The 27,635-nt window shown below is 33.9% G+C and overlaps 1 pseudogene; it reads right to left on the bottom strand.

Moving 5' to 3' along the window:
• The window catches only part of LOC135206871 (glutamate receptor ionotropic, kainate 2-like), a 49,019-nt pseudogene extending 22,624 nt beyond the window's left edge, over positions 1-26,395 (bottom strand).
• Positions 26,396-27,635: the final 1,240 nt, after the last annotated feature.

Here is a 27,635-nt window from a genome sequence, read left to right as displayed (position 1 = left end):
ATTCTACTCAAGAGATAATAACTGTATTTATTATGCAAGAGGATATTGCAGAAACGGAGAGAAAATTGCAGATTCAGACACAAAATGAATAATTATGATGAAGGAAGATCAAATATTATGTAAAAAGTTGGATTTTTTAATGTCAGAATTTCTGGAAATGAAAAAAAGAACAACATACCAGAACAGGAAAGAGACATGGGAAAATCCTTATTACTACCAATATTAAATGAAGGAGAAAACACGCAAACCATCATAGTGATGAATGCGCAGGGTTTAGTTACGAGTAACTCAAAAAGAAAAATAGAGTACTTAGAAGAACTAACCAAAATGAAAAGAAAATAGATATAATGAATATAAGTGAAACCTGGTATTCCCAAGAGACTGGGAATGATGATCAAATAAAAGGGTTCCAAACTTATAGATCAGATAGAAAAAATAGGAATCAAGGGGGAACCGCAATATATGGGAAAGACAAAAAACAAGGAAAAATATATGAGAAATATAGTAACTTCAGAATGTGAACTAATAGCGGTAGAATTTGAATCTGAAAAATTGATGAACATAGTAATATATAGACCTCCTAATACTAAAGAGTTTGACTTAATAATTGAAAAATTGGATGATATATGTAGAAATCACAAGGACTGGACTATTCTCCTATCTGGTGACTTCAACTTTCCTTTCGTAGAATGGAAAGAACGAATAGGAGACTGTGGTTGTACTTATACATATAAAAAAGAGAGTAATAGTAGTGCAGAAGATAAGAGGCAATTTGAAAAGCTATTAGATATGCTACTAGAATACAACATTCAACAAATAAATCACCTGCCAACAAGAAAGGAAAATACTTTAGACCTAGTATTTGTGAACGAGATGAATTATGTTAAAGAAATAATAGTTTATAATGCGAGTATTTCAGACCATAATGTCATAGAATTAACAGTTCATTCCAAAGCAAGTGAAAATAGAGATAAGCAAGAAATGAAAAAGTGGGAAGGATATGGAAAATACAACTTCTACAGTAAAAATATAAAATGGTCAGAAATTAATGAAGAATTAAACAAAGATTGGGATAACATTTTCGTAAGTGATGATTCATAAGGAATAAGGGTAAATACGGAGATATTATATAAAAATTATTGGAGAAAATAGTGGATAATATATACCGAAGAAGAAAAGTAAACATCATTCATGCATACCAAGAGACAGAAGGATCTTGTTCCAGAAAATCAGAAAGTGGAAAAAAGGTCTTGCAAAAGAAAAAAAATGCATGGAAAGTTATAGAACTAAAAAGTAAGATAGAAAATGCAGAACAAAAGATTATACAATCAAAAGAAAATGAAAAAAGGGACTTGGAAGAAAAAAACCCTAGTAAATATCAAGCCAAAAAAACCCCAACTATTATACTCATATGCGAAGAAGATGAATAAAAGAAGAATAGAAATAGGCCCTCTGAGAATTGAAGGGAGATTAACGAATGAAAAAAAGGAAATTTGCAAACTACTGGCAGAACGATATAAGAGAGAATTCACCCCTAGAATAGATAATGAAGATAATGATATAGAAGTAAGGGACGAAAATAGTGAATATTTAGCTGACATAGAAATTAATGAAGCTGATATTGTGCAGGCAATTAATGAAATTAAAAAATGGAGCTGCTGCAGGGCCGGTTGGAGTCCCTGCTATTTTGTTAAAGAAAGTAGTTCATTCTATCGCAAAGCCACTTGCAATATTATTAAGACAAAGTGTAGATACAGGCAAGATTTATGATGAGCACAAATTAGCATATATCACCCCTACTTTCAAAAGTGGATCAAGACTAGAGGCAAGTAATTATAGGCCTGTGAGTCTAACATCACATATTATGAAAGTGTATGAAAGGGTAATGAAGAAAAATATTATGAAACATTTAATAAAAAATAATTTGTTTAATATAGGACAAAACACGGTTTCGTACCCGGAAAAAGTACACAAACCCAACTGTTAGTCCACCGTGAGAACATATTCAAAAATATGAAAAGCGGAAATGAAACAGATGTGGTTTATCTAGACTTTGCAAAAGCTTTTGACAAAGTAGACCATAATATTAGCAAAGAAAATTAGAAAACACAATATCGTAGATAAAGTAGGAAGATGGTTAAAAGAATTTTTACACAACAGAAAACAGATAGTTATTGCAAACGATGAGAAATCGGATGAAACCAAGGTAATATCCGGTGTGCCACAAGGTACGGTGCTAGCTGCAATATTGTTTGTTATTATGATTGAAGACATAGACAGTAATGTTAAGGATTCGGTAGTGAGTAGTTTCGCTGATGACACAAGAATAAGTAGAGAAATTACTTGTGATGAAGATAGGAAACGCTCTACAAAGAGACCTTAACAAAGTATATGATTGGGCAGAGGTAAATAGGATGGTATTTAACTCTGATAAATTTGAATCAATAAATTATGGAGACAGAGAAGGAAAGCTATATGCATATAGGGGACCTAATAATGAGACAATCACAAATAAGGAAGCAGTTAAAGACCTTGGTGTGATGATGAATAGGAACTGTTATGCAATGATCAAATAGCCATTCTGTTGGCAAAATGTAAAGCAAAAATGGAATGTTGTTACGGCACTTCAAAACAAGAAAAAGCTGAACACATTGATTATGCTTTATAAAACATATGTTCGTAGTCCACTTGAATGTTGCAATATGATATGGTACCCACACTATCAAAAGGATATTGCACAAAGAGAGTGTACAAAGGTCCTTTACAGCTAGAATAGAAGAATTTAAGGACCTAGACTACTGGGAAAGACTACAATCCTTAAAATTATATAGTAAGAAAGGAAAGAAAGAGAACGCTACATGATAATTCAGGCATGGAAACAGATAGAAGGAATAACAGAAAATATCATGGAACTAAAAATATCAGAAAGAGCAAGCAGAGGTAGATTAATAGTTCCCAAAACTATACCAGGAAAAATAAGGAAAGCACACAGAACATTAATCCACTACGCCCCACCCGCATCGATAATGCAAGCGTCTATTCAAGTGCTGCTTTGCCAGCTCATCTGAGGAATATATCAGGAGTGAGCGTAGATGTGTTTAAGAATAAGCTCGACAAATATCTAAACTGCATCCCAGACCATCCAAGATTGGAAGATGCAAAATATACGGGAAGATGTACAGCAACTCTCTGGTAGACTTAGAGGCGCCTCACACTGAGGGACCTGGGGGCAACCCGAACGAACTGTAAGGTCTGTAAGGTCTGTAAGGACCTCGAATGTTGTCAACCAACGGAAGGCGAAAGTTTCATCGTTCATTCCCTCGTCGGATATGGGCTGGTAGTGATCAAAAGTGCGTGGACTCTCTCTCACTTACCTCACTTAATATATATATATATATATATATACTATATATATATATATATATATATATATATATATATATATAATATACGTAAATAACTTCTGTTAAAACAGGATACGTCTCAAGTATAAAAATGGGCCTTTTATACTTGATATATATATATATATATATATATATATATATATATATATATATATATATATATGTGTGTGTGTGTGTGTGTGTGTGTGTGTGTGTGTGTGTGTGTGTCCATAGCTTGAAATGGAACCGTCACGTCGCATGAAAACACAAGACTTATTAAAAACGTTAAATCTGAAGAGACTTCACCACAAAATACGTAAAAAGCTAAATAAATGAATGATTTAAAGGGAGGAAACGAAAATTAGGAAGTGTCTCACATATAAACAACATAAAAGGAAGAAAGAGACTCACCTGCCAACTTTGACGAGTCCAGTTTTCGTCAGTTCGACGATGTCCAATGTGACGTCACGGCGGAATCCTTTGGCGTCGAATTTGATGAGGCCCGTCAGACCCTGACCTGGACCTGAGGGAGAGAAACGGGGGTAGGTGGTGGGGGAGGAGGGGGGGGGGGGGGAGGAGGGGGGGGGAAGGGAGACATATATGTAAATGAGTATACTATATATATATCATATATATATGTATATAATATATATTTATATACATATATATATATATGTATATATATATATATACATATAACATATATATATAATATATATATATATATATATATATATTATATATATATATATATATATATATAATATATATGTGTATATATATATATATCATATATATATATTATATATATAATATATATATATATATATTTATATATATAATCCGGCAGCCAGGTAGAACCTTCATATCTGTGTAATAGCGACCTTCATTATTTTCCCTACTAAGAAACCAGTTTATAATTGTCGTTAGTATATTTATCAGTGCTTGATGCTGAAATTGTTACAGCATCAAGCACTGATACAACTTAACAGTTTAGGAGACATAACCAGAAGTTAAATCTTCGTGGCCATTAATTTCCCGAAGGTCACATTGAGCCAAAAAGGCAATCAGACAAGATAGCGGCACATTCTCTCTCGTCAGATAATTCGGAAACTGGTTCGTCATTAAACGTCACTGTCTATTATCTACCCCTCACGTCATTCATTCGAGTCTATAAACTATTAGACCAATTGATTTACCGATCCATCAATTATGCAAGTGTACAAGTTCTAATTTCACAAGCTGTTCATATTCAACGTATTTCACGAAATCCAATTATTATCGGTGGCGCGGAACCAAATCAACATGGCCACTAGCACATAAATCAATGGCTGACTGAAATTTAATAAACTGCGACCGGGTATAGACGCTTCGCCGATCGGCGGGGGAAGACAGAGGCGAAATTCATCGTTGTCGAAATGGGATGACCGCTTCTACGTCAGTCTCGCTGTCAGTGGAAGATCGTGTTGTGGATTCCGGCGTCTCGGGTTGTGAGAGAGGTTTCCAATAAAAGAGACACAAAAAAGTTGCGCATTCTTCGGTCTCCAGCTAATTTCTTGAGCTCGCAAAAAAAAAAAAAAAAAAAAAAAAAAAACAAAAAAAAAAAAAAAAAAAAAAACACTAAAGAAACCAAAGAGGAAGAGAGTCAAATGTTCTCTTAATATCAAACTCTCGGTCTGCAGTTAATTTTGAGCTTGCTAAAAAAAAATAAAGAAACAAAAAAGGAAGAGAGTCAAAATTCTCTTAATACCAAACTCAAAAAAAAAAAAAAAGAACACCGATCTTGCAAAAAAAAAAAAAAAAAAAAAAAACTAAAATGGAAGAGAGTCAAATGTTCTCTTAATACCGAACTCCAATGAAAAAATAAATAAAAATAAAAATAAAAAGAACGCAACTTCGGACTTCATCTTGATTCGAAGAAGTCAGGCAGGATCATTCCTACTCGAGGTCAAATGAGGAGGTTCGTTCGTGTTCGCATGGGATTGAAAACAATCAAGATCTCATCATAGAAGTTGCAATAATAACAATAATGATAAAAGCTACAGGATACTGAAGTTTTGAGATGAAAATACGAGATTCAAGAATCAAGATCTAATGATAAAAGTTCCGATAAAAACAATAATGACAAAACCTAAAGGATCTAAAGTTTTGACATGAAAATACGTGACTCAAGAATCAAGATCTAATAATAAAAATTGCAATAAAAACAATAATGACAAAAGCTACAGAATACTGAAATTTTGAGATGAAAATACGTGACCTTTTAAAAAAAAAGCTAGGATCACGACAAGAGAGAGAGTGGGTGGGGGGGCGGGGGGGGGGTTCCTATGAAAGTACGTGACTTTTTAAAAACAACGAAGGGTTGGGGCGGGGGCGTTCCCATTAAAAGGGACTACATTAGCATGAACAAATGGGCTGCAACACATGGTTAAATACAGACGCCGCCAAGCAAGCTTTCACTTCCTGTGTTAAAAAAGAAAAAAAAAACCGACAGTTTTTCGTCAATGAGCCACCATCCTTTGTGGATTTCGCTTCCTCTGTTAAAAATCTGTTAAAGAAATGAAAACTCCTTTTTTCCTCTGTTAAAAATAATGATGAAAACCCCAGTTTTCCTGTGTAAAAAAATTAAAATCCCAGTTTTCCTCTGATAAAAAAAAAGAACCGAGAGTTTTTCGTCACTGAGCCCCCATCCTTTGTATGAGAGATAGCGTCACTTACCCATTTCATGTAATTAACGAGAGAATTTCCATAAATCCAGGTCTCGTCTCCTTCGCAGTCGAGTCTGGCCACTTCAATCGGGCGAGATCTGTCCAGATCTCCCAGAGCCTTCGCGAAGAGGTGTACCGCGTCGTACATCAGAGCCATCTCTGTCTGCGGGGAGAGAGGGTGGGGGAGATGAATGAGGAGAGCGGGAAGAACAAGAATAACCAGAGAGAGGAAAGGAGAAAGGAAGAAGAAGAAGGAGAAGGAGATGAATGAATGTGGAGAGGGAGCAGAAGAACAACAACAAGAAAGGAAGATGTTAAGGATGAGAAGTAGAAAGAAGTGGGAGATGAATGAATAAGGATATCGGGAAGAAGTATAATAACCAAAGAGAGGAAGAGAGAAAGGAAGATGGAGAAGGAGCTGAATGAATGAGGAGATCGGGAAGAAGAAGAATAACAAGAGAGAGTAAGAGAGAAGAGAAGAGGGAGAGGAGGATGAAGAGTTAGAAGAAGAAGAATGTGTCTATCAGCAGAGAACGACGATGATAAGGATGAGAATGATGAAAAAGTCGAGAAATGATATTGAAAAGGGGGATAAAGAATAAGAAAGGGAAGAGAAAGATGTGAGATGAGAATTAAAAGGAAAAAGAGATGAAGAAGAAAGCATGCATCATACAAAGTATCATACAAAGGAGAGAGAGAGAGAGAGAGAGAGAGAGAGAGAGAGAGAGAGAGAGAGAGAGAGGATTTGTAGCAGGCGGAAGAGGTAACAATAGAGATAAGAAAAGAATTTGTATTTCTTCAGAAAGTTGACATTTGAAATTTCTTTCGGGAGTTGCGTATCGGAAGAATGATCGACTTATGAGAACTCGCTGCACAAATTCAATACCATTTAGCGCAAATATCATTTTTTCACTGTGAACACAAACTGTGTCACCATTTTTTCACTGTGAACACAAACCGTGTCACCATTTGAGAGAGAGAGAGAGAGAGAGAGAGAGAGAGAGAGAGATAAAGGGAGAGAGAGAGAGAGAGAGGGGGGGGGGCGCCAAAACACGAAAAAGAAAAAGTTCGCTCACATTACTTTGAAGGCATAAAAAAAAAAAATCCCAAACCTAATGAGGTGAAATAATTGCAGGCTGAACAGCGAAAAAGAAATGAATTTATTTTTCTCTCACTTCAGCTAAAGGAAGACAATAAAAATGTCGCGCTGCATGAGAAATGAGACGCACATATCTGACGTGCTTGTCATTACAAGCTGAAAATAAATTTGTCGCTAATATCCGGTACATGATCGTACGTTACTCACTCTCGCATTTGCGGAACGTTATTTGCAGCGCATTCCGTGTCGACGGTTATGATAATAGCTCTTGTTTATGGGCCTCTGACTTATTTGTTAACCATTGCAGCATATTTATTGTTATTCGTACATGTATATATATATATATATATATATATATATATATATATATATATATTTGAGTGTGTGTGTGTATGTGTGTGCGCGTGTGTGTGTGTATGTTTCAGTTGTATTCCACATAGGAAAATGAAAAATGGTATGTCTCAGAAAATCCCAACAGTTTCGTCCTCCAATGAACCTCTTCTTGGAGCGTTTATTAAGGAAAGAGGTAAACTTTATCTCTCTCCTTAATAAACGCTCCAAGAAGAGGTCCATTGGAGGACGAAACCTTTTGGGCATTTTCTGAGACATACCATTTTTCATTTTCCTATGTGGAATACAACTGAATTACCATATCTTCGTGCCAAAGAAGATTACCAGAACTATATATATGTGTGTGTATACCCATACATAATTTACTAATTTGAATCTCTAAGAAGATTACCAGTAATATGTGTGTGCGTTTACACATACATAATTTACTAATTCGGATCTTCCGCGGTCTCAAATCTAGTCAAGAAAAAGTAAAGCGGCGGCATGGACTAGTGGTTCTTTCTCATATGTAATGCAATTATGTACGTTTTCGAGTCTGCTTTTATCAGAGTCGTGGGAACCTCTTCCACAGTTTAAGTTGTCATGCATTTTGTATCGGAACTGTTACGTTGAATAATGACTGCGTGGTACTTGAATGTGGAAAATGTCCAACTGGCTACGCCCGCCCGCCAAGAGACTACTTCCTTCCTAGGAGCGATATAGGTAAGACGTGTTTTGTTGTACTCTCTCAAGCGTCTCAGTGGCGTGGTCGGTATGGTGTTGGTCTGTCATCTCAGTGGCCTCGAATTCGATTCTCGGGCATTCCATTGAGGTGTGAGAGATGTGTATTTCTGGTGATAGAAGTTCACTTTCGACGTGGTTCGGAAGACACGTAAAGGCGTTGGTTGGTCCCGTTGCTGAATAACGACTGGTTCCATGCAACGTAAAAACGCCATACAATCAAACAAACAAACCAACTCGCCATGCGTTGTAACTTGTGTTATAGCTTCATATTTCACCACGTTGTGCTAATCGTGTGCATTAACTAAGCGGTGTTAAATTGAGTATCTATCCTTGACTCGTCTCGTCTTTTTTTGGTGTGATTTTTTTTTATCATTAAGTGATCATTGAAATAGAACCTTTTACAGATCCCTTAATTAAGGATCACGTAGTCGTTAATTGGGAACTAGTATAGAGTTTTAAGTGTTAATGAATACCATTTTTGATTAATTGTAAGTGTAGTCATGATATATATATATATATATATATATATATATATATATATATATTGTATATATATATATATATATATATATTTATATACATATATATATATATATTATATATTTATTATTAAATTATATTTATGTATTTATTTCTTTCATTTGTATGATGCTCCTAACCTGGTGGTTTAGAATTCAAGATAAAACAATGATGTTAATAGAAATGATATTTATTGTAGATAACTTCATTAAAATGTACATTTGGAATGTTTAAAATGTACATTTGTAATGTTTACGTTGAGGCTTCACTGCATAATTCAACATTAATACGAGCAAACTATTTGGTGGCGTATTCTCATAGCTTTTCATGAAGTTTTATAAAAAAAAAAATATTAAAAATTCCATTAAACTGAGCACGAACGTTTGAATATTTATGTCGAAACACGTTCATGTTTTGGGTTTTAATATTTGCGTTTAAATTTCTTTATTTTGCTTAAAGTAAACAAAGTTGCAGCATACTCTAATTTAAAAAAGATAATCCTTTCATATATAGTCATTACACAGGTTATTTATTACGGAACATATATTTTTTTTAGCTATCACATACTAAGTTTTAAATAGAATCTGGTTGTAAAAGTCCAACTATTTTCCAAACTATAACATTTTCATCTTAGTGTTCCTATTCAAATTCCTCAATGATTTTTCACCACAAACAATAAGTTTTTCCCCGTTTCGTGTTCATAGAAGCATTCAAAGACGAAGAGCACATATCTTGTGATTTCCTAAAATTTTGCATCACTAGTCTTACTATAATAGGCGTAATGTATATCCGTCCGCTTTGTCATTCAATCATGGCAAACGGCTGGTCTGATTGGCATGAAAAAAAAAAAAAAAAAAAAAAAAAAAAAAAAAAAACTTGGCAGGGTTATAGTGGGGACTCATAAAATGGTTTATAATGAGGTTTCATCCTACCTTGCCCCCGCCTTCCGAAGGGGATGGAGGTGAGGAAGGATTCCCTGAAACGGAGCTGGTTCTGCCCGTGAAACGAGGCTGGTTACACCCGTAGACTTAGTTACTTTATGAATTTTTTATGCATTTCTGTATACATATGTTTGCTAGTATAAGGAATAGGCAGTAAATCTTCTCTATTTGTCCTAGATTGTGAGGTTGAAACTCATGACAGTCGAAGAGGAAGTAGTGATATATTTTGTCAATTGGGAACAGAACAAATTGAATAAACGAAAGAGATTGCGGTATATCATGAGTCTTATCTTCACTTGGATTAGATAAATGAAGGATGGTTGTGTAGTAGTATAATATAAGAGCAAAATTAAATTATAGGCCTAGCAATTGAGTCTGGATGACTGCCTGTTTGTGGATACAAACAATGAAAACAGAGAAACTTTTGGAGGGTGTTTTCCGGGGGTGTACGTTTTCAGACAAGTATGGTTATGAAGGGCTCAAAAGTATATACTTGAGGAGAAGAAAAGCCCTTAGAAGTATATCTGACGCCTACTTGGATAAAAAGAAACAGTGAGAATGGAAGGCTTCTTCGACTTGAAAGTTTTCAAGAACGGGTTTACAAATATCCAATGTAAATAAACGGATAAAGAAAAGATATCAGCCTAATTAAAGGTATACTTGGTGTATGATGTGATGGGGACTGAGGGAAGTGGTTGGTCTTTTATAGTTAGTAGGGAGTGGGGAGAAAAGCAGTGGCGAGGAAAATATTTGTAGTTAATAGGGAGGGAGAAGAAAAGAAGAGGTAAGGGAAATATTTATAGTTAGTAGGGAGAGGGAAGAAAACCAGTGGTAAGGGGAATATTTATAGTTAATAGGGAGGGGGAAGAAAGACAGTGGTAAGAGAAATATAATTAATAGGAGGGGGAACAAAAACAGTGGTAAGGGGAATATAATAGTCAAATGACCGTTGTAGATGACAAAAAAAAAAAAGACGATTTTTGGAGCAACAAAAGGCAGAACCGAGTGATAGAATAAACAAATTCAACAAAAGGAATCAAGTTATATGATACAAGGGATGATTTAGAGTCTACGCGTAGGAATGAAAGAGAGAGAGAGAGAGAGAGAGAGGATGAAGAGAGAGACGAGCCGAAGAAGAGAGAGATCGAGGATGAGGATTGATGAGATGAGATTGGACGAGAGAGAGAGAGAGAGGGGAGGAGGAAGGGAGAGGAATGGCGAATTAAAAAAATAGTGCATAAGGTGAATGTTGTAAAAAAAAAAAAACAAAAAAAAAAGCTTATAGGCAGAAAGAACTTCGTTTAAGAGGAGAGTTAGTAAGCACAGAATAATGACGTCACTCGGAGGCAAAGAAAAAAAAATCGAGAATTCGAGTTTGAAAGAGTCGTGTCTCCATAAAAAAAAAAGCTGTTCTGTATTTTCCACGACTACCTTTTAAACCGTGTCGATGACTACTGCGAATGAAGCCAACTCACGGAATGTGAAATGCTGTTGAAATGGCTAGACAAGATCTTTCGTCTGGAAAGTTTACGCTAACAGGATAAATTAATCAAAAAGCAGATAAACTGTTTTTCTGTTTTGTCTGTCTTCCCCCTCTTAGTTCTGCATGTATAAGAAACATGCAGATATGCATACGCTGAAATCATACATGTTTACATAATGTATATATGCATATATGCATCCATTTATAATTTCGTTTAAGCTTAATATTCCACCAACCATTACTGGTATGATGGAAGGACGCCAGTAGCACGAGTCAAAAATAGAAGATAACAAGAGGTTTTGTAATAGATGCACACACCCTAATTGCATCAAATTGAGTGAAGCCTAATTAAGTGCCACTCCTGCTTTGCTAAATACAGCTCATTTAATTCCTGCTAAAAATACCATGATGAGCGAACGTTCTAGGGCAACGAATTAGTCGTCAGTTGGTATCATCAGAGTCAGAAAATTATTTCTATCAAAACGCAGACACAGATAGACACGCACGTACACACACAGAATATATATATATATATATATATATATATATATATATATATATATATATATATATATATATTATATATATGTATATATATGTGTGTGTATATATATATATATATATATATATATATATATATATAGTATATATATATATATATATATATATATATATATATATATATATATATATATTCATGTATATATACATATATAGATATATATATATGTATATATATGTATATATAAAAACAGGTTTTTGCCACGAAGGAAAAAATGAAAAAGCGAGATAGCCTTGTACTTTCGATGCTGTTCAGACCCTTTGCTAAGGCAAACTGATTTTACAGAAGAAAACAGTCAAAAGAAACCAATAAGGGCGATTTCACTCTACAGAAACGAGGAAACGCCTGAGGGTAGCCACACCTTGGAGGATACATGCAGTAAACAAGTTATTGTTCCAGAAAACAGTACATTTTGAAAAAAAACAAGGAAGCATATACAATTTAATATAATGAAATTTACACAAATTTTCCCCAAAAATTATTATTAATGAAAAGACGAAAGAAAATATAAATATATATATCGAGCAAGAGAAAGAGGGAGAGAGAATATCGAACCAGAGAGAGAGAGAGAGAGAGAAATAATAACTATATACGTGTGGGACTAATTTATTAGTGGTTCATTTATTTTAAGGTCCTTCATAAACATCTTACAAATATATGGGTCCAAATGGTACATTCCCAGATTAAGATTTAGGTTGTTTTTATTAGTGATTTGTATAATTCCCGATAACGGTAAATTTCTTGAAACAATCATTAGATCTAGCAATTACCGATGTATCACCCCATTTAATACAATGGGATTTTTCACTCAGATGGATAAACAGTGCATTTGAAGTCTGGGCTGTTCTAACGAATCCATATGCTGTTTAATACGTACACATAAATTTTTACTTGACCGACCAACGTAAAACGATGGGTAGTCCTCATAAGGAATTTTGTAAATGATGTTATTTGTTACGGGACTATTCTTAATTAGCATATCTTTAATAGTATTGTTATAAGAGAACACTACATTAACATTAAACGATTTAAATATTAATTTCATGGTTTCAAATCCACGAAAATAAGGTAAGCTAAGTAGGGAATGACTCAACACAAACATAAAGGAAGTTCATTCAATTTACGAACACGACTGAGAGGCAGACAGTCAGTCAGAAAAGAGAGAGAGAGAGAGAGAGAGAGAGAGAGAGAGAGAGAGAGAGAGAGAGAGAGAGTGGCAGACAGTGTCATATGTTCAGCTTTAATTAGCTCAGATATAAAGTGGCAATGTTTTGAAATTGATGTGAATTGGGCAATTTTTGAGGTGGAAGGGATCATTTATCTTATGAATATTAAAAAAGAAAGATATCTGTAGAACATTTCAGTAGACAGTAAGGCACACCGACAGAAAAAAGGATATATAGATAAATATATATATATAGATATATAGATATATATATATATATATATATATATATATAATATTATATATATATATATATATATATATATATATATATATACTATATATATATATATACACACACACACACACACACACACACATATATATATATATATATATATATATAACTAGAATACCTAGATATCCGGCAGGAATGAACGAGGAAAATGCAGAAAAATTAAATAAAAAAGAGAAAAGGAGTAAATATAGATGAAATTGTTTCAGCTTTTGCCGCTTGGTTTGCAGAGAGAGAGAGAGAGAGAGAGAGAGAGAGAGAGAGAGAGAAACCAATGTGTACAGGAATGTGAATTTGATTACTCAAAAACCGACCGTTAACACGATACGAAGAGTAAGAATTTTAAAAAAAGACCGAAGCAACAAACTAAAAAATAAAAGAAAACAATAAAAGGGGGAAAGAGAAAAAGTTGTATAAAAGAGGGCAAACAAAATGGAAACTAAATAAAATCAAATACACAAAGGATGAAAGAACAGAGTGAACAAGGAAACAAACAAAAAAAGTATAAAAGAACCGGGGCAGAGCTCTCAGCTGACAAGTGAAACGAAAGATAAGGCAAATCTTTTGCTTGGAATTTCAAAGAGAAAGAGAAAAAGAGGGAGAGAGAGAGAGAAAGAGAAAGAGAGAGAGAGAGAGAGAGAGAGAGAGAGAGAGAGAGAGAGAGAGAGAGAGAGAGAGAGAGAGAGGAGTAGGGGTGGGGCTGAATATCTAATGAAGCGAGAGAAGGATCTCTTATCCCGATCAATGTATGGGTTCATTTTGAAGAGGTCACGTGAAACAACTGGAGGTTATTCATTATGCATTGAACAAAATCTTGTCGAACAGAATTAATTCATAAGGTCATGCAAAGAACAACGTTACAGAAATCTGGCCGCCAAGTTCATAAATCTTGACTTGTTCCATGAGAATATATTTGATAGTTAATAATAATAATTGCAAAACCAAACTAAATTATATAAAAAAAACGAGCTACCAGTGAATCATACATAAATGAATTTAGACGTTGCAAAACAATGGAATATATATGCATTCCATCAGCATAATTGTAGCGAATCATAGATAAATGGATTTAGACGTAAAAAAATAGAAATAAAATCTACATTCCATCAGCATAATCAAATACAGGACTAAAAGCACTAAATTGACCGCAAGCAATGAAAATTGAATCAATAACTAATGTTTTGGAGAATTTATTATACACTTTTGTGAAACTTTTGGTTTTTAGTGAAAAATCCAAAGTTTAAATCGTGAGAGGTCGTTCTAGATGTTAAAAAGGGCCCAAAGATATGGCCGAAATAAAAGTAAGGATGAAACGGATTGATATAAACCTACCTTTTTCATCAGAGTATGGCTTACCTTCAAGAATGTCATATTATTTCTCAGCAAAGAAAAGAAATATCTTGTTATGAACAATTACGATGACACTCGTGATTTATAGACCTTACTAAAATATGGTCTTAGCATAATATAATATATATCTATATATATATATATATATATATATATATCTATCTATATATATATATATATATATATATCTATATAGTATTATATATATATATATATATATATATGTTTGCGTGTGAGTGTATATGATTAAAATCACATTAGCACTGGCTTTACATGAGTAAGTTTACAAATAAGTATTAAGCCTAGTAGAGGTTCATTTTTTCTTTGTTAACAGTGTACAAGTATATATATATATATATATATATATATATATATATATATATATATATATATATATATATATACTATATATATATATATATATATATATATATATATATATATACATATATATATATATATACATATATATATATATATAATTAATCTGGAAATGTGGTTTAATATCCAACTCGCTCTATACTTCAGGAACATCACCAAAGGGGAATTATAAGTGACAAGTGGCTATGTATACTGATAAGCGACTCGAACACTCAGCAGTACTGCCATCAGATATAAAATAAAGGAACGTAAAGGAACGCTAAATACGTGACCTAATCGCAAAAGCGTGAATTATCGTCAGTGCATTGTCCCTTTAATACCAAGGCATGCTGGTTATTAGGCCAACAAAACATCAAAGGACACTGAGACATCAAGCAATTGGGCAAGAAACCAGAACTCAGAGATAGTGTATAAGACAGAGAGAGTAGAGGGAGAAGAAGAAGCGAGAGAGAGAGAGAGAGAGCAGCATGTCAGGAACCTATTTACAGAACACACAGGAAAGTTATACTTTCTTTTGAGAGAGAGAATCTCTCGAGGGAACAGGATGCGGACTCCTTCTCATATTTAGTTCTTCCTCTTCCGCTGACAGCGAGACGCTCTGTCGATGGGCAGGAGGAACCCGACACCGAATAAACAAACGGTGGTTTCAGAAACTTAAATTAGATTTAAAGAAGAGGTTAACGGAGTCCCTGGAATATTGGAAAGTTGAAAGGGATTTTCAGTTTGTAATGAAGAATAATGTTAAGTAACTTTGTCTTGAGTCAGAGAAGTAAGCGCATTTATACAAAGCTTAATTCATTACTATATAATGCATAGTCCATTACTCCTGGCGTATTTTTTTCTTGATATCAACGAAAGCTTGTTTAAAAAATCAGTAACATTCAGCAATGGAACCTTGTTTAAAAATCATTAACATTCAGGAAAGGAAGCTTGTTTTAAAAACCAATAACATTCAGCAACGGAACTTGTTTAAAAAAAGCAATAACATTCAGCAATGGAAGCTTGTTTAAAAACCAATAACATTTTTAGCAATGGAAGCTTGTTTAACAAACCAATAACATTCAATAACGGAAGCTTGTTTAAAATACAATAACATTCAATAAGGGAAGCTTATTTGAAAAATCAATAACATTCAATAACAGAAACATTTTTAGCAACGGAAGCTTGTTTAAGAAACCAATAACATTCAATAACAGAAGCTTGTTTGAAAAATCAATAGCATTAAATAACAGAAACATTTTTAGCAACGGAAGCTTGTTTAAGAAACCAATAACATTCAATAACAGAAATTTGTTTAAAAAACAATAACATTCAATAACGGAAGCTTGTTTAAAAAACAATAACATTCAATAACGGAAATTTGTTTAAAAAACAATAACATTCAATAACGGAAGCATGTTTAAAAAATCAATAACATTCAGCAACAGAAGATTGATTACAAGACCAATAACATTCAATAACGGAAGCTTGTTTAAAAAATCAAAAACATTCAGCATCAGAAGACTGATTACAAAACCTATACTATTCAATAACGGAAGCGATTCTCAAAAGCCAATAACTTTACCTGACAAACACTCAAAAGAGACTGAGGAATAACCCCTGAGCAAACTCACCCTGGACTCCTTCACCGCCGGCAGGTAGCTCTCTCCGTAGCGCAGTTCGCCAAAGAACCAATCCCTTACGGCTCGCTGCACCAGCGGGTTTTCGGGGTCTATGATCCTCAGCGACGTCATATTGGCCCCTCTGTGGCGGAAGTCCTCGATGCCGACCGTGTGCAGGTCCTTTGTGGGTCAGAGGTAGACTTTTTTTTTTTCTTCTTCTTTTACGAACGAAAAGTGACTTGCGTGTGCATTCAATAAACAAGAGAGACCTTCTCTATTCTGTACAGAAGAGATGTTATCGTAATCTGGCAATCATACGTAAAGCACACACTTATACACCTCTATCTATCCATATATACATATATATGCGTGTGTGTGTGTGTGTGTGTCTGTACGTGATGATATCAAGGGAGAACAGGGGAGTCAAAGAATGAGGATAGCAAGTAGGAACATTCCGTTTGTAAAAAATATAGTGCAAAAAGGTTGTAATATATAAGCCCATTGCTTAGACAGCCCTCCATTCTAAAAGTGAAGTGTAATTGTTGATAGTGAACACGAGAAAATAGGTTGAAGGTGTTGAGATTGAGAACAATCATCTGCATAATATGGAAAGAATGGAGGGCTGCAGATTGGGGAAAAGGGACTATAATTTGGAAGTTTTTGAAGGGAAGAGGGGAAAAGGACCATTAAAAAGTTGCAGGAAAAGGTCCTATATATCCTGCATCGTACAAAAGTTTGTGATAGCATATATATATACGTATACATACATACATAAATATATATATATATGTGTGTATATATATATATATATATATATATATATATATATATATATATATATATATATATATAGTGTGTGTGTGTGTGTGTGTGTGTGTGTATGTATGTATGTATGTATAACTGAATCACGAAAGCTTGGAACGTGATGAATATGTATAAAATAAAGGTAGAATCCACGAAGGAAAGTGAAACAGTGGAGTAGCTTCAAGATCTTTCGACTCAACGTCCTTTACTTAGCAGACTGCCGTACATTAGAAACTGAATGGACCCTTCCATGACCACTTAGTCGAGTCGAAAGATCTTGCAGCTACTCCATTTTTTCACTTTCTTTCGAAGATTCTACCTTAAATACGTATGTATATATATATAAGTATATATATATATATATTATATATATATATATATATACATATGTGTGTGTATATACATGCATATATATATATATATATATATATATATATATATATATATATATATTATATATATGATGATTAAGCTTACAATTAATGCGAAATATGGTAAATCCATTCTATACTCACAAACGTCGTAAAGAAGTAATTGTAGTAAGATGTCAATAACCCACCCTTGCCCTGCTTGAGATGCATAGATCTTTTCTCTTTTGATGTCCAACACAGTGGGTCATGCTTGTCTTTTTCACGTCTCTCAGAAAGGACCTGAAAAACAAAAGGCAATCGAGTTCTAACATTAGGTGATGTGAAGAATGCTCTGAGATAATGTCAAACAAAAACTAAGATACGTATAAAGTAGAACCAGCAACCACGGCCATTCTTAGTATCTTTTTGAAACAAACTTTGGCTGCAGTGCTATAAAGCCTGATCTTGTATGTCATGGGGGTCAGAAGATTAGACTGGGTTTTGTAATCTATTGTTAATTCTAAAAGAAACAAAATTCTTGACAAATTATATCAGCAATTACTTTTTAGAGCAAGATGTTGATTTCACCTGAATTGGGCAATGAATGGGCCATTCAGACTAGATAAATAATTCAATTTCCTGCTACTTAACAGGTGAGATTTTCTATGATTCCTCATTTTACTTCAGATGGTTTCAAATCTTCCTCAGACTCTTTTAATTATATCTATTATTATTTGGATTAAAAGACAAGATTGAATCCACTCTTTTATATGACGATTATTTGGGAAGTTCGGTTGTGACAATCAATCAAAAAGAGGCAATATTATGGTTAAGTCTATACACAAAAGGCCTTCATTCAAACTATAGTAGATTCACATCAACAGTGCATTTGATGTCTAGGCCAGTCCCTTACGACGCTCCTGATTGGCTGTTAAGCCAATCACAGGGTTGGAAACTCTCAGTCTCTCGAAAGAGTTCACAGAGGCAGGATGTATGTTCCTCCTCTAATGAGGGATACTTTTGAAAGATGTATCCCTCAGGAGAGGTGGAACATACATCATACCCATGTGAACTCTCGAGAGAGACTGAGAGTTTCCAGATCTGTGACTGGTTTATCAACAGCCAATCAGGAGCGTCGTAAGGGACTGGCCTAGACATCAAATGCACGGTTGATGTGAATCACTAGAAAAGCGGAGGGTCCTGCAAAGAGGAATTGAAAGAAATGAAGACTTCACCTGTAATCACGGGACGCTGGCAATTGCCTCAGGGTGGAGGTGAACGAATGCTCTTTGAGTAGTTCCTGGACGCGAATGAGGCCGTAAGTGTCGTCATAGATGACGAAGAACTTCTTCCACCCGAGTCTCTTCAGGACGTCTATATAGGCCTGTGGGCAGGGAGGAAGTAAGTGTGGTTGGGAGGACAGGAGGATGCAACTACCGTGAGGTGAGAACATGAAATCACGTAATTACCTGGAAGGGTGAAAAATACTGTTCTGATTGCCGAAAGCTGAGAACATAAAAGAACGTAATTACCTAGAAGGGAAAAATAACGTTGTGATTGCTTCAACCGAGGATATAAAAGGACGTAATAACCTGAAATAAAAGGGATGTAATTGCTGGGAGGCGAAGAAATGCAAAGTAGTTATCGTCCAGAAGAGGGAAAAGTTTCTAATATCAGGACTATGTGAATTTGAAACGAATGTAATCATTTGAGGAGCGGATGAAGGGTCGTAATGAATGGGTGATAAACAGCTAAAAAGGCTGCAAAAACCTCGAAATTTGAAGATAGAAAGAACGCGATGAATCAAAAGGTTAGGTCATCACAGCTACGGCTATAGCTACTGGCATGTTATTGGAAATAAAGAGAGAAAACAATCAAATACTGACTGCCCCAATGTTAGAGTATAAGTAACTATGATGACCTCGTTGTGAAGTATAAAAAAAAAAATCTGCAATTGCACGGGAACAACGGCTCAAAAAAGATTAACGATCCAACAGGAAGTTAAATTGATTACTTATAAAGTATATATGTACACTTCAGGTCGAAAGCCTTGTGACGTTCACCAGTCATTATTATAAAGCGATTGTTTGATTGCCTTTCCAAATTATTATTATTATTATTATTATTATTATTATTATTATTATTATTATTATTATTATTATTATTATTATTATTATTATTATTATTATTCTAAATTTAATAACAGTCGGCCTTACTAAATCCCTTGGGAATCAGGATTTATCCAAATAATTGCCGAATGTATACCAGAATTAAACATTTACGTTTAATCAAGCTCTAGCAAAACCAATTCTCTCTCAATATATATATATATATATATATATATATATATATATATATATATATATATATATATATATATATATATTATATATATCATATATACACTCATATGTATAGGTACATACATAACAGTATCATATAACATATCCATATATATATATAATATATATATATATATATATATTATATATATATCTATATATATATATATATATATATATATATATATAATTATACATATAAGTATGCATTTTCGTATACCTGAGTTTACGCACGTGTATATACTCAAATATACCTGCCGTCATACATGCTTGTTACTTCTCGGTCAATACTACCCTTTTACTTACCGAATATGTTTTATACAGGTGAACGATAATAATTAAATGAGAATTCTTCAGAACTCGTCTCTGAACTGCGACCATTTTAGAAAACGCTGTTGCAAACGCTTTACGATCTTCATCTTATTTACTCGCTTGTTTTTCGTAGGACTTTTCCTTCCTCTTATCTTATTTTTCTATTTTTCTAGCACAATTTTCTTTATTTTTCTTCTCCTGTCTCTTAGTGCCCAGTTTTCTTTTCCCCTCCCGTTTGCTTCCACGTCCAGTTAATCTTTTCGAAACGAAAAAAAAGGAAATTGAAGGGGAAAAGAGACTGAACATTTATTTTCTGCTTGTACGTATTTATGGACATCGTATATTCTGAGATATCAAATGAAATGCTGACGTATAAAAATGTGTTTTTTACCTGTTAGTTGAGGGAGATAGGTGTCAATGCATTTATGTATGTATGTATATATATATTCCTTCATCTATATAAATATCAATGTTCAATGCCTCTAAATTTATCACCTGTCAGTTGAGGGTAAAATAGTTGTGTCCGAAATGCGTATATATATATGAATAACTTGATCACGAAGTATATAAAACGTGATGCTATGTATAAATAAAGGGTTTTGCCACGAAGAAAAAAATGAAAAAGCGAGATAGCCGAGTACTTTCGGTCCTGTTCAGACCCTTTACTAAGGCAAACTGATTTTACAGAGGAAAACAGTCAAAAGAAGGCTTAATATCCAAACTGACACTACAAGATTAGCAATAAGGGCGAGTTCACTCTACAGAAACGAGGAAACGCCTGAGGGTAGCCACACATTGGAGGATACACGCAGTAAACAAGTTATTCTTCCAGAAAACAGTACATTTTGAAAAAACAAGGAAGCATATGCAATTTAATATCATGAAATTTACGCAAATTTTCCCAAAAAATTATTATTAATGAAAAGACGAAAGAAAATATAAATATATATATCGAGCAAGAGAAGGAGGGAGAGAGAATATCGAACCAGAGAAAGAGAGACAGACAGACAGACAGACAGACAGAGACAGAGACAGAGAGAGAAATAATAACTATATACATGTGGGACTAATTTATTAGTAGTTCATTTATTTTAAGGTCCTTCATAAACATCTTACAAATATATGGGTCCAAATGGTACATTCCCAGACTAAGATTTTGGTGGTTTTTATTAGTGATTTGTATAATTGCCGATTCCAGTAAATTTCTTGAAACATAATCATTAGATCTAGCTATTACCGAGGTATAACCCCAATTAATACAATGAGATTTTTCACTCAGATGGATAAACAGTGCATTTGAAGTCTGGGCTGTTCTAACTGAATATAGATGCTGCTTAATACGTACACATAAATTTTTACTTGACTGACCAACGTATAACGATGGGCAATCCTTACAAGGAATTTTGTAAACGATGTTGTTATTTGTTACGGGACTATTCTTAATTAGCATATCTTTAATGGTATTGTTATAAGAGAACACTACATTAACATTAAACGATTTAAATATTGATTTTATGGTTTCAAATCCACGAAAGTAAGGTAAGCTCAGTACATTTTTAGGCATTTCTTTTTCGTTAATAGCAACACTACAAAACTTTTTGTGAGCTTTTTGATAACATAAATCAATTAAATGAGGTGGGTAGCAGAGATCGTTTTCTATCTTTTTTATGTATTCTATTTCTTGGTCAAGATATTGTGGACTCGTGATACGCAAAGCGCATAGGTACATAGAAGAAAAAATGGAAAGATTCTCTATGTATTAATACATTAGGAATGGGATGATATTGTTATTTTCGATTTCAACAGTAAATTTTATGGATGGCACTAAATTATTCAATTTAGACAGTAAATCATTTACATCGATACCAACAGGTAAGACTACTAAGATATCGACATATCGGTACCATTTTAAGGGGACAAGTGTGATATTCGGGATGTGTTGTCTCTCAAAAAATTCCATATATATGTTTGAAAGGAGAGGTGATAAAGGGTTACCCATGGCCATACCAAATATTTGTTGGTAATATTCTCCATTAAAAATAAATCTGCAATCACAAATACATAACTTAATCAAGGAATTTATGTGACTAACGGACATAGGCAATTCATGCAGTACAAGTTCATTACTTAAATATTCTAGCAGAGAGTCAATAGGGACTTTTGTAAACAAAGAACATACATAAAAACTGACAAAGATATCGCTAGGGTTTAGTACAATGTTATTTAATGTTTCCACAAGAATTCCGGATGTGTGAATTAGATAGTTCCTAGTAGCGGGGATAACAATTTAGTAAGATATTTAGATAGTTTATAAGAAATTGATCCTACAGTATTAATAATTGGGCACATAGGTTTGTTTTCCTTATGAGTTTTGACTAGGCCATATAAATAAGGTAATGAGGGACACTTTACAGTTAACTTACACAAAAGTTCTTATTTGTCTTTAAGAATTTGTTTGATATTGATATTAAAGTTTTTTATTACATGATCCAACGGATTTTTTACGAGATTTTTGTAAGTTATTTCATCTAGTAAAGTATGCATGCGTGATATGTAGTCAGTTTTGTCAAGAACCACTAAACTATTGGATTTATCAGCCTTGGTAATGTGTAAGCTATTATCATTCTTCAATTCTTTTAAACTTTTTCTGTAGCGAGCGGGGAAGTTATTTTCATGGTAGGCATGTGTAGCACTATATGTCATGCCTTTGATAATGTCTAAATGATTTTGTGGACCCATATATTTGTAAGATGTTTATGAAGGACCTCAAAATAAATGAACAACTAATAAATTAGTCCCACAATATATATTAGTTATTATCTCTCTCTCTCTCTCTCTCTCTCTCTCTCTCTCTCTCTCTCTCTCTCTCTCTCTGGTTCGATATTCTCTCTCTTTCTCTTGCTCGATATATATATTTATATTTTCTTTCGTCTTTTCATTAATAATAATTTTTTGGGAAAATTTGTGTAAATTTCATGATATTAAATTGCATATCCTTCCTTGTTTTTTCAAAATATACTGTTTTCTGGAAGAATAACTTGTTTACTGCGTGTATCCTCCAATGTGTGGCTACCCTCAGGCGTTTCCTTGTTTCTGAAGAGTGAACTCGCTCTTATTGCTAATCTTGTAGTGTCAGTTTGGATATTAAGCCTTCTTTTGACTATGTTTTCCTCTGTAAAATCAGTTTGCCTTAGTAAAGGGTCTGTACAGGACCGAAATTACTCGGTTATCTCGCTTTTTCATTTTTTGCTTCGTGGCAAAAACCATTTATGTAGATATATATATATATATATATATATATATATATATATATATATATATATATATACATATTTATATATGTATATATATATATATATATATATATATATATATATATATATATATATATATACATATATATATATATATATATATGTATATATATATGTATATATATATATATATATATATATATGAATAACTTGATCACGAAGTATATGCAACGTGATGCTATGTATAAATAAAGGAGATGCCACGGATTAAAATGTAAACACGAGAAAGCAAAGATCTTTCGGTCCTACCTCACCCTTTACTTATGGCACAACATTTTCCTCCGTGGCATCATCTGTATGTATATATTATATATATCTGACTAATTATATATATATTATATATCTATACATATATATTATATATACCATCTCTAATATATATATATATATATATGTATAATATTAATAAATGAATGAACGTATCGTAGCAAAAAATCAAGCCAATATGCAAGAGGGAATAACTTGTCCGATTCAATCAAGCAGAAAGAGGCTTTCAAATCAAGCTCGAATGTTTAATAGGTAGGAAATCGCCCCAGGTTTCATTCAAAGTCAACAGCGGACTCGTCATTCGTTCTGTCGACGGTAAACAACGATTACAACCGTCCGGCTTCCGGTAAATTACATTTAAAAAGGGTTTTGTCAATTTAAAATTTACGCTCTCTCACAGTTATGCCCAAATAATAACAATTCTGAGTATTTTTTTTATTTATTGTTAATTTATTGTGACCCACTACCGGTCCCATTAACCTACTTAATATTGATGGAAACTCCCGTAATTTTCACACAGGGGCTTATTTGCTTAACGTGTCTGACATTCACTGAAGGTCACCCATCCAATGAGTCACCATAGACCGAGTTACCATAATTCCATCTCCTCGCTCGATCTTTTATTTCATTCTTTGAATAATTATTGCAAGATTACATTACTGACGCTAGATGCGAAGGGTTCGTTACGGGTGTTTATGCTGGAAATTCTAACATGATGAAGTAAACACTTGTCTCATCCCTGACCAGGTCAGTTTCATAAAATAAGATGTTCCTTTTTGCGAGGTTGTGTGTGTTGGGGTGGGGAAAGGACTGGATAATATTAATTTGATTATAACTTAGCTTGAAACAGCATCGATAAAAATCCATCGTATAATTAACGGATTTGTCAGACACTCAAAATTACTACTTGGAAACTTAATTAAAAACATCTAGTTATTTTCATTAGTTATTCAACTTAATGAGTCGTGGAAAAAAGGTATTTTTACCATGATTTTTTTTTATACAAACGTTCATGTTATTCAATTAGCTATGACGTCCACGTAACTCTTATATGTAGAAACAGAATACGATACAAGGAGAATAAATAATGGAAAAATTAGCATGCGTTGTGGAGAAATCTTAAAATAATTTCTTTGGATGAATTAATGGCGGTAAAAGGAGTGTTAAGAACTAGTGACTATTATTTCGTTCTTTATTTTCAGCTGGTACAGGCCTTCAGAATCAATAATAGTATTAATAATAATACTAAAGAAGAAGAAGAAGGAAAAGGTGACAATTATTTCATTCTTTATTCTCAGTTGGTACTGGCTTTCAGAATCAATAATAGTATTAATAGTAACACTAAAAAAGAAGAAAGGAAGAAGGTGAAAAAGGTGAAAGAAATTACGATAATTTTCAGCTTTCAAACCCACAGGGGAATCAAACGAGAATATCAGATCTCCATAAAAAACAGTAAACTCAATAACAAGAACAAGCATAGGAGGCTCCCAGAAGGGATCATAACAGCCACTCTCCTACCTTGGCCAAGGTGGATGGATGAGGATAGAGATTGATGGAGTAGGAGTCGCCCGACAAGCGGAAATCCCACAAGTTCTCTATGTGAGGGATTTGCAGGGCGTCGCACATCGACTGCACATGCGCAGAAGTTTGGTCGGACTGGGGTCCCAAGATGGCTGCTACTCCGGATCTCACGAGCGAACAGACTGAGACAGTTGGATGTGGTTTTAGTGATACATTCTTTTATTTCTACACGCATTAAACTATATCCATAAAATGGCAGTAACTACAGAGAAATATACATGCATATATATGTATATATCCAAACAGCGGTGGCCAAAGCTGGATATACATCAATGAAGAGGAGGACATAAAGACTTGCTGAAATGGGTCAATTTTGATCCCGACATTTCGTAATGCCTCCATTACATTTTCGAGGGCTGTACAAGATAGATGACATAAATTACAATAAAGCTAAGAATGTTAAGATTTGAATTTGTAATCATTGTGCAACTTTCATTTTTTAAATTTTAAATTCTTAGCTTTATTGTAATTTATGTCATCTATTTTGTATGGCCCTCGAAAAAATGTAATGAAGACATTACTAAACGTCGGGAAAATAAATTGAACCTTTTAAGCAAGTCTTTATGTTCTCTTCCTCATTGATATATATATATATATATATATATTATATATATATATATATATATATATATATATATATATATATATATATATATATATATATATGGAGAAATGAATGGATAAAGTACGCTTACTTTTTCTATCCCCACGGAAGGAGTCACCGAACGGGACGTTGTCGACCAGAGCAGCCAAACGAACGTGGCCCAACACGGTGCGGTCGCTGTTGACGGAATTGACTGCGTACTTGAACGCTGCCTCCTGTCCGTCGTCTGCCAAGTCGAACAGGCCACCTGTGAACGACATCCTGAATTTGATAAGAAGAAAATTGCAGTCCTTACGAAGACCTATTTCCTCTGGGTAGTGTAAAAAAAAATAAAGAAATAAAAGTTAAATTGATCAAGCTCCCCTTTTAACTGAAAGTTTTATAAAAAGATTTGGACGTTGGACGGGCAGCCTGCAATCTTGAAGCCATTGTCTGCATGTACTTTTATGACTCAGGCCTAAAGTGAGTTTGGTATGACAGTTGATGACATTTTCACGTTTTGGAATAATAGTTGGGAAGATTTTGATATCTATTTGCAGCAAACTGTAGGTATTTTAATACCTCAATCACAAAGTGATCTTGGTACGACAGTTGATGACATTTTCACGTTTTGGAATAAGAGTTGAGAAGATTTTGACATCTATTTGCTGCAAAATGAATTCACTTCAAGCATTACGTTCACAACTGCATCGGAAAATGACGGGAACTAGCTTTCCTAGATATATATATAAGTAGGGAATTATTCAAGTACCGTTTCGACGTCTAAAGATGACCAACATTCTCTATTTCCTGCATTCATTCCCTAAACTATCAAGATATTTCAATAAAACTGAGGTATCAGTGTAATATTTTTTTCAGAGCACCACCCAATGTAGTGATCTGGATATTTGACGATATTTTTGGCTTAATGTATGTGAACATGAGAAAAACCCTCGACGTATATAAGACAAATTCATATTTAGCCACGCATTACAAAATTACTAATCAGCTATCATGGCCAGATGGGTCGATATCGAGTAGAATACCAATATTCGTATCTGAATATTGGAATTCTACTCAACAACCTAGTTGAGTCAAGAAAATGAATTATCAGGAGAATTGACAAGACCCTGTATAAGATTAATTCGTAGAAAACTGCTATTATTTTCGACAAAACATGCACCAAAGAAGGTCTGCTACCTGCAAATGATGATAATAATAATAATAATAATAATAATAATAATAATAATAATAATAATAATAATAATAATAATAATAGAAATAAGAAGGATATGGGATATGCCAGTGGAAATTGTACCCATAATCATAGGAACACTAGGCACGATCCCAAGATCTCTGAAAAAGAATCTGGAAAAACTAGAGGCTGAAGTAGCTCCAGGACTCATGCAAAAGAGTGACATCCTAGAAACGGCGCACATAGTTTAAAAAATGATGGACTCCTAAGGAGGCAGGATGCAACCCGGAAACCCCGACACAATAAATACCACCCAGTCGAATTGG

Source organism: Macrobrachium nipponense, chromosome 31, assembly GCF_015104395.2.
Source record: "Macrobrachium nipponense isolate FS-2020 chromosome 31, ASM1510439v2, whole genome shotgun sequence".
Lineage (NCBI taxonomy): Eukaryota > Metazoa > Arthropoda > Malacostraca > Decapoda > Palaemonidae > Macrobrachium > Macrobrachium nipponense.
This window is presented reverse-complemented; position numbering and strand designations above follow the sequence as displayed.